Below are 9,038 nucleotides of genomic sequence, written 5' to 3' on the forward strand. Positions count from 1 at the left end.
CTGCTGACAAACCTTTAAACCAGGCAGACATGGGATGCTGACACCCTTACTTCACACCCTCTAGTGGTAGGAGAGAAATACAAGCAAGACATTAACTATTCATTAAAAGAAGTCCACAAAGTATCTTCTTAACTTACCATTCCCACCGCAGTGTACTACTGGAATTATCACATTGACCCAATCTTCACCCATCACGGCGAGCTTGGAGTCATGCCAGACCTTTAAGGATGGGGTCCCCTTTAATTTATTAGGGTCCACTGTCTTGGACCTGTATAGCGCCCTGCCAAAGCAGCCTGTGGTATAGCAATGTGACCAAGACTCTGGATCACAGGGCCCAGCTCTCCAAAGAGAAGGATTTTGGCTTTTTGAATGGATCCGATTTTATAGCTCCCTGGGGAGCATAATGTTTACAGTGACCAACACCTTAGATACTGGCGAAAAAAATCTGAGGTACTCCCCATGTGGGAGGGGTTATATATAGGGGGACTTCCGGTCTTGATTAGGCCAGTGTCCATCACCTGAAGGTGGCCCATAACCCATGTAGCAATTACTGGTGCTCTGTGTCCTGTGATGTACTGTAAAGAACGTTTTTTTGAATAATGTCAGTTGAGGCGACTCTCTCCATACTGACAGAAGTTTGAAAGTAGTCCTGAGCACCACCACTGCTGGGGACAGAATTGGGGACACTTTTATCCAGAGACAGTCTCCCGAAATCAGGGTCTGTCCCAGAAACTAGTCACTTTCTGATGCCACCTACACTTTAATGCAACAGCAAGTCACATACAAAATTGGGCTTTAATGTGCCGGTCACTTTCTTTTAAATGAAAGTGACTGAACACTTAAACAGGAATACATAACTGTCCAAAAATGACCCCATAATACTGCAAATAAAGCAAAGTTTGGGATGGGATTCCTCTTAAATTGATTTTAGACTAGAACTGTCTAAATGGCAGATCAGGAGATAACTAAACTGCTGACTGGGTGCTGATATATGTCCTACCTGGAGGCTAGAAGGTAAATATTTTTTAGTAAATACATGTGGTATCAGGTATGTGTTCCTAAGATAGATGTGACTTCTAAATTAAAATTTAATTAAAACTTCTGTTTACTCAACTTGTTTGTCTTTTATTATATAAGCCAACCCCGTTTTTTGTAGAGTAGACCTCCACTAAAGTCTTCCAGCCGTCTACATTCTCAGCACCAACTGAACCACCCGGTAAGTATATACTGGAATATCGTTGTTATATTATTATTATTATTATTATTATTATTATTATTATTATTAATAATAATATAATTATGATAAGGGAAAAAAACCTTAGTATTCAGATTTTAGATAAAATTAAAAAATCTCCTCTGTTTCATTTGGATTTTAAATGATGGAAAGGTTAGCTGAACTCTTGAAGGCTCTGTTAAAGTTCTGACAGCGCTGCATCAAATAGCTTTTCAGTAGAAAAATGTCATATACTTGCTAAATCATATTAGTTTGATCCCCATCTAATGTTCTTGCACATTCAGTATATTCTCTGCCCTTTGAAAAATTCTGTAAAGAAAAAAGTCTTCTGGAAACAAAAAGCACTGCGGGAGAGATTTACTAAATCTGGAGCACAGAGAATCTGGCTCAGCTGTGCATAGTAACCAATCAGCTACTAAGATTATCTGAGCTCCAGTTTTAGTAAATCTCCCCCAATGAGTGAGTGAGTGAGCGAGAGACTTGTAAAGCGCAACACATGCGAACTGAATCGCCTCTGGGCGCTGTATCCATTTCATGGGTAAGGAACCCCTTGACTTCAGAAGAGATGGGTGTTAATCTTTCTCCTGAAGGCCAAGTGGTCCGGCTCCAGTCGGATGGTGGTTGGTAGTGCATTCCACAGGTGAGGTCCCTGGACTGCAAATCTTCGATCTCCTTTCGACTTGTATCTGGCTTTGGGTATTTGGAGGAGGTTTTGATTGGTGGATCGCAGAATGCGATTGGGGTTATGGGCTTTTATTTTTTCGCATAGATATTGGGGGGCGTTGCCTTGAATACACTTATGTATTAGACAGAGTGCCTTGAAAGTGATTCTGTCTTTTACTGGCAACCAATGAAGGGATCTCAGTGAAGGTGAGATTGATTCCCATGGTTTTTTCCCAGTCACTAGTCGAGCGGCCGTATTTTGAACGACTTGCAGACGAGTGATTTGGTATTTGGGGAGTCCTAGATAGAGGGCATTTGCGTAGTCGAGTCTGGAATTGATGATTGTTCCCACCACGACTGCAATGTCCTCTTTCGGGATAAAGGGCGTGAGTCTGCGTAGTAGGCGCAGCAGATGGTGGGATCCGCAGATTACTGAACCTATTTGTGCATCCATTGTCATGTAGGTATCGAAAATGACTCAGAGACTTTTGACTTTGGTGCTAGGGGTGATAGTTTTACCCAGAATGGGTGGGGGAGTCCATGTTGACGCGGGGTGATTTTTCCGGTTAGCGTGAAACAGGAGAAGTTCTGTTTTCGAACCGTTGAGTTTAAGATAACTGTTTGTCATCCAGTTATCTATTAGAGAGAGGCATTTCTCTAGTCCAAGAGAATGATCCTTTTTGTTGCAGATGCGGAAATACAGTTGTGTGTCGTCTGCATAGTAGTGGTAGAGTAACTTCTGGATACTGATGATTTCAAAGAGAGGGCGGAGATTGATATTAAACAATACGGGCGACAAGGGAGATCCCTGAGGGACTCCGCATGACACTGTACGTTTTTCAGAAGTGAAAGACCCCAGTTTCACTATTTGTGATTGGTTTTCCAAGAAGGAGGAGAACCAGGGTAAAACACCTTCAGCGACTCCGGCTACTTCAGCTAGCCTAGCCAGTAGTAGTCCGTGGTCTACAGTGTCAAAAGCCGCGCTTAGGTCCAGCAGTGTCAGGAGACAAGATTCTCCTTCGTCTGCGGCCTCTAGAGCGTCATCCCATATTTTGAGCAGCGCCGTTTCTGTTCCGTGACCCGGACGGAAGCCTGATTCTCTTCTTTCCCTGGTTAGCTTGAGTTTTGGTCCCTAAAGTTTCTTCATAGCTTGGACTTAACCCTTTGGTGGTTCAGTGGATATGCAGATGGCTAAAGGATAAATCCCAGAGGGTGGTTGTAAATGGGGTTCACTCAGAACAGAGACCAGTCACTAGTGGGGTACCACAAGGCTCTGTACTGGGTCCTATTCGATTTAACCTATATGTAAGTGATAAAACTAAAGGTTTGTTTGGCATTACTGGAAAATTGGTCAAAGCAGTGGAGACTGCAGTTCAATATTTCTAAATGTAAAATAATGCACCTACGGGAAAATAATCCCCTTAGAGAGTACAACATTGGGGTACAGTGTTGGCCAGCACTACAGAAGAAAAAGATTTGGGGGTGCTTATTTCAGATGATTGTAAAAAATGAGAAAACAATGTGACCAGGCAAGGGAAAGGTAAATAGAATTCTAGGATCCCTCACTAGAGGGATCACCAGCATTAGGAAGGAGATTCTGTTTTCCCTAATGGGACCTCATTTTGAATACTGTGTCCAGTTCTGGAGACCTCACTTACAAAATGATATTGATAAGATAGAACGAGTTCAGAGACAGGTAACAAAAATGGTGAAAGGTTTGGGGGATAAAACATATCGAGAGCGACTTCAGGAACTCAATATTTACAGTTTGGAGGAAAGAAGGCAAAGGGGAGACATGATTGAAACTTTTAAATACATCAAGGGGGTGAATAAGGTTCAGGAAGGTGTTTTTTTCAATATGAAAGACGGGATCCCCAGCATTGGGATCTTAACGCACCATAAGCAGTGATTAAAAGTTTTTGGACTTTTCCTGTCCCTCCAACAGTTAAATCGGGCCATTCCAGTTTCTGTTCTCTACTGCTCTTCTCACCATGTGTTTGGTTTTCGTTGACTTTTGTATTGTCTATTCTCATATTTTTTGTATCAATAAATCTGTATTTTTTACAAGTTTAATCACTGCTTATGGTCCATTAAAATCCCAATCCTGCCACTGTCTTTCACTCTAAGTCTCAGGGATTTGGACCGTACCAAGCCTATCCAGTCAGTTGGCAAAAAAGTTTCTAAAGCCTCGTACACACGGCCGAGGAACTCGACGGGCGAAACACATCGTTTGCTCGTCGAGTTCCTCGTGAGGCTGTCGAGGAACTCGGCGAGCCAATTTTCTCCATTCCCGTCGAGGAAAAAGAGAACATGCTCTCTTTTTGGCTCGACGAGTTCCTCGACAGTTTCCTCGTCGAAAAATGTACACACGACCGGTTTCCTCGGCCAAAAAAAAAACCCAGCAAGTTTCTTGCTGGTTTTTGCCGAGAAACTCTGTCGTGTGTACGAGGCCTAACTCTGTCTTTTTCAATATGAAATTATAATCAAGAACACGGAGACATGACCTCAAACTAACTGGAGGAAAGTTCAAAACTAATCTTAGAAAGTATTATTTTAGTGAAAGAGTGATTGATGATTGGAATAAACTACCAACAGAGGTAGTGAGACAGTCAACAGTAAACAGCTTCAAACATTCTTGGGATAAACATAAATTTATAGTCAGGTTAATGGGAAAAATAAATAAATGGGCAGACTCAATAGACTAGGTTTTTTTCTGCTGTCACTTTTCTATGTTTCTATGTAGTTGGGTGCCATAATAAGTCAAACCAAAAGAGGATACTGCACCTACTAAGGCTGCTATTAGTCTTTATTGATCATGGGACATATATAGTGTCCATATATAAACAACCAGTGAAAAAAAAAACGTAAAAAATTAGCACATTTTTCCCCTAGACCCGTCTTAACAAACCCCCCCCCCCCCCCCCCCCCCCCCCAACCTGCTCAATCCCCCTACCCTATTATATACGTCCAATGATCATTAAAGACTAATGGTAGCATTAGTAGGTGCTGTATCCTCTTGTGGTTTGTCTTTCATGTTGTATATTCGGATGCACCTCCTCTACATTTTAGGGTTTAGGCCCCATAGCAATTTTTTGTGGGTTTCTGTAGGGCCGTAATAAGTACCTGTTTGTAGGCTGATCGATGGTCCTTTGTTTAACTTTATTTTTGGTGCTACTTAAACTTTGAAGAAATATCTTTTTAAGTGTCTAAAGATTAAAGGTAGTTCTTAACTTAAGAATCAAAAATGTGTTTTAACAGTAAATTTTACTGAGTAAGTAAAGAAAACAAAAAATAATAGCTAATAAACATAAAGGTATAGTAGAAACAAAAATCTTTGATTAAGTCTAGGGTGTGGCTTTTAAGGGGAACTCGACGCCAATTGTTTTTTTAAATTATTGGCGTGGGGGTTCCCGCCCAAAATCCCATAGCGAATCCTTATCTGAGCATGCAGCCTGGAGGACAGGATGAGGGGAGACGAGGCGAGCGCCCCCTCCCCTTCCTCTGAACCATACAGGCCACATGCCATCAACTGATGGTTTAGAACAAATGAACATTAGACCTTTTATCGTATTGGAAAAATCATTTTATGTGTTCCTAACAGGGTGCCTCCTATTATTTTTAGCTGTATTTTCAATTTTCTCTTTTTCTTTCAATGAATACAAATTATCCACAGAGCCCAAAGATGTTCACCTTGAAGAAATCCCTGTTACTCCTTTTCTTCCTTGGGACCATCAACTTATCTCTCTGTGAGGAAGAGTAAGTATGAATAAGAGTTTTAAATAAAAGTATAAACTTTTAAAGCTTAAAATGGTTCCACATGCCCCACAAGCAAATGAGAACGTCGGAGAACAATTTTTAAATGGTGGCTTTCTACAAAAACTCGGGAGATCGGCGGCAGATTGTTATACAGTAAGCTAACATAGATATACAGTATGATTGCCTAATGAAAGATTTTCATTTTAAAAATGCTCTATGTAGTTGGAACTCAGCTTTAAATGTTTCATGCAGTCTACACTTAGAGGTGCAAGGGCAAGTGGATTCAATGGGCATACCACCATTCAGAGACACCAAAAGGTCCAGCTCTAAATCCCACTGGATGATAACATGAGACAGGGATATGACAAATATGTGACATTGTATCAGTCAAAAGTAATTTGAATTTGGATCTTGGAAAGACTTGGAGTTTGAGGTTTTAAAGCGGTATTAAACCCAAAAGTAAAATTTATTACATTGCAGCTTACAAATCTTAGATGTGATGGTGAATTGTTTCCTTTTTTAGACTTTATTTTATTTTCACCTGGTGATTTGGCCAGTAAGTCGTCGTTGTCTTTCAACAGAACAAGCAGTCCCGAATGTCCATGTAGAAGGTTAAAACAAACCCTTTAACACTGACAGGGGTGCTTACAGTTACGATCAGTTTTTTTTTATGTAAAACCTTTATCCCAAAGTAAAAAAGGTGTTGGCTGTAACTGCTTTTACTTCAATTTGTTAAGTGTATCTAAATCTGCTAGTACATCTAACACCCCCCCCCCAGATGAAATACTGCTGTCCCAAAGGTGTCTCTGTTGCTCCTTCATCCAGAGTGCAGGCTCTTAATACAGGAAGGTGAGTTACTGGCCAAATCACAAAACAGAGGGAATAAAGCCTAAAAAAAAAACTTTGCGGATTGAAAACGGGACATACGATTGGTCCCTATGTGATTACGGGTATCCGCGGATGACCCATCCGTGGACACCCGTAATCTTACGCGCCTCCAGCACAAGATCCGCCTTTGCGGACGGAAGAAATCTTTTTTTCTTCCGTCTGCCGGATCGGATCGGATGAACACGGACATGGGCATACGGTCCCGTGATCATCCTGATCCACTCATAGGGGAGAGAGCGGAGGAAAGACAGGGCGGGTTCCTGCACAGTGTGCGGGGACCGCCCTGTCAGCTGCCACCTCAGCGGGGATTTTACGGAGGATCCCCGCTGAGCTTTTGCGAACACACGGAGCGGATCATACTGATCCGCCCGTGTGAAAGGGCCCTAATATATTACATTTTGGCCATACATTGGAAGAATGTCTTTATAAGATTTTCATTTTTGAAGGTCGGTTAAAATTTCTAATGGTTAGTGGGGTTATATCGATGATTGTTTTGACGTAACAATGAGAACATCTGAATTAACAGAATGGAAAATTTGTTTGAGTGAAATTCTAAGGCCTCGTACACACGACCAAACATGTATGCTGAAACTGGTCCGCGGGCCAGTTTCAGCAGACATGTTTGGTCGTGTGTGGGCGCGAGCGGGCCGAAATTCCAGCAAACATTTGCCCGCCGGGCCTTTTCCCAGCGGACAAATATTCCTGGACTTGTTTTTAAAACAGTCCGCTGGAATCCTGCCGCTCGGACATGTACGGGTCGTCAGTAACAGACCTACCGTACATGTCAGGCGCCCGCCGTCCCTCGCACTGAGTCGAATGACTTCGACGCATGCGTGGAAGCCTTTAAATGGCAGGCCCGCCCACGTCCTCCGCGTCATCGCCGCGTCATCGTCGCGGCGACAACGCGGACACGCCCCGGCTATTGTTTACGCGCGGACTTCTGTACGTGGTGTGTACAACCATCGTACAGAAGCCCTCTGGCAGACATGTACGGTGAAAACGGTTCCGACAGACCGCTTTCACCGTTAATGTTTGTTCGTGAGTACCTGGCCTAAAACAGTAAATGTGATTTTGGTTTGGGAAACTTTGCACATATTATAATGCTCATGTTCCAAGGTACAAAAGGAACTTTTTAAAACATCTGGGATTCCATCCAAGTCAGCGGGTCTGGATTAGGGCATTAGTACAATATTAGTTGGCTCAACGATGGCAAGATCTAGGGCCAGATCCAGCTACAGGCGCCTATCTTTCAGAAACGCTACGCCGCCGTAACTTAGAAAGGCGAGTACTGTATTCACAAGGAATTTGCGCCTTTAGTTACGGCGGCGTAGCGTATATCGGGCGGCGTAAGCCCGCCTAATTCAAAAGAGGCTGGTTGGGGGCGTGTTCTATGCTAACTAATCGTGACCCCACGTTTTTGACGTTTCTTACGAACGGCACATGCGCCGTCCTTGAAATAATCCCAGTGCGCATGCTCCAAATAATGCCGCAAATCGTCAATGCTTTAGATGTGAACGTAACTTACGCACAGCCCTATTCGCGAACGACTTACGCAAACGACGTAAAAAATTAGACGCTGGCCTGACGTCCATACTTAACATTGCGTACGCCTCATATAGCAGGGGTAACTTTACGCCGTAAAAAAATGCGCCGGGCGGACGTACCTTTGAGAATCGGCGTATCTAGCTAATTTGCATACTCTACGTGGAAATCAACGGAAGCGCCACCTAGCGGCCAGCGTAAATATGCACCTAAGATCCGACGGCGTACTAACGACGTACGTCAGTCGGATCTAGCCCACATTCAGGCGTATCTTGTTTTGTGAATACAAAACAAAGATACGCCGGCACATCGTAGAACTTACGCGGCGTATCAATAGATACGCCGCCGTAAGTTCTTCGTGGATCTGGGCCCTAATGTTCTGGTGAATGGTTTTCAGAATTTCCCTACACATGAAATGCTCCTGGTGTATGGGGAGCTTTAGCTGTGTCCACTTACTGATGGGAAAGCTCCGTACCGTAGAATGAAACACATCAGAATCTTCCAGCTGGTTATTCAATAAGAGATTCAAGTTTGTGTGAATCCCGCTGTGCCGTATTCCTTTACCATGTTTACTGTGGTCATAGAATAGTGGTCAACGTGGCCTAAAAATACACATTTGTGGTCCAGTGAAATACAGATTTTGTGTAATAATCATGTTGTTTTATTTACTGATAAACTGTGTCTTCTCCAGGAGAGATGCCGATGAAGAAGAGAGAAGAGATGATCCGAAGAAAGGCAATGTTGAAGTGGAAAAACGATTTATAGGAGCTCTGTAAATGCACTCACTCGTGTTTTGGGGAAAATAACCAAAAATTTTAAAACTTTGGAAATGGAATTGGAAATCATCTGATGTGAATATTATTTAGCTAAATGCACATCAGATGTCTTATAAAAAATAAAGATATAACATGCATTGTGTTTTCTTCTTTTTTTATTATTATTATTTATATGATGA

At 42.5% G+C, this 9,038-nt stretch overlaps 1 long non-coding RNA gene across 1 annotated transcript; it reads left to right on the forward strand.

Moving 5' to 3' along the window:
- Nucleotides 1-1,104: 1,104 nt before the first annotated feature.
- On the forward strand, nucleotides 1,105-8,790 carry LOC120909954. The gene is made up of 3 exons (XR_005741379.1): nucleotides 1,105-1,216; nucleotides 5,571-5,653; nucleotides 8,775-8,790. It is a non-coding gene; the product is annotated as an uncharacterized LOC120909954 (long non-coding RNA).
- The last annotated feature ends 248 nt before the right edge of the window (nucleotides 8,791-9,038 follow it).

Source organism: Rana temporaria, chromosome 8 (assembly GCF_905171775.1).
Source record: "Rana temporaria chromosome 8, aRanTem1.1, whole genome shotgun sequence".
In the NCBI taxonomy this organism is placed as follows: domain Eukaryota; kingdom Metazoa; phylum Chordata; class Amphibia; order Anura; family Ranidae; genus Rana; species Rana temporaria.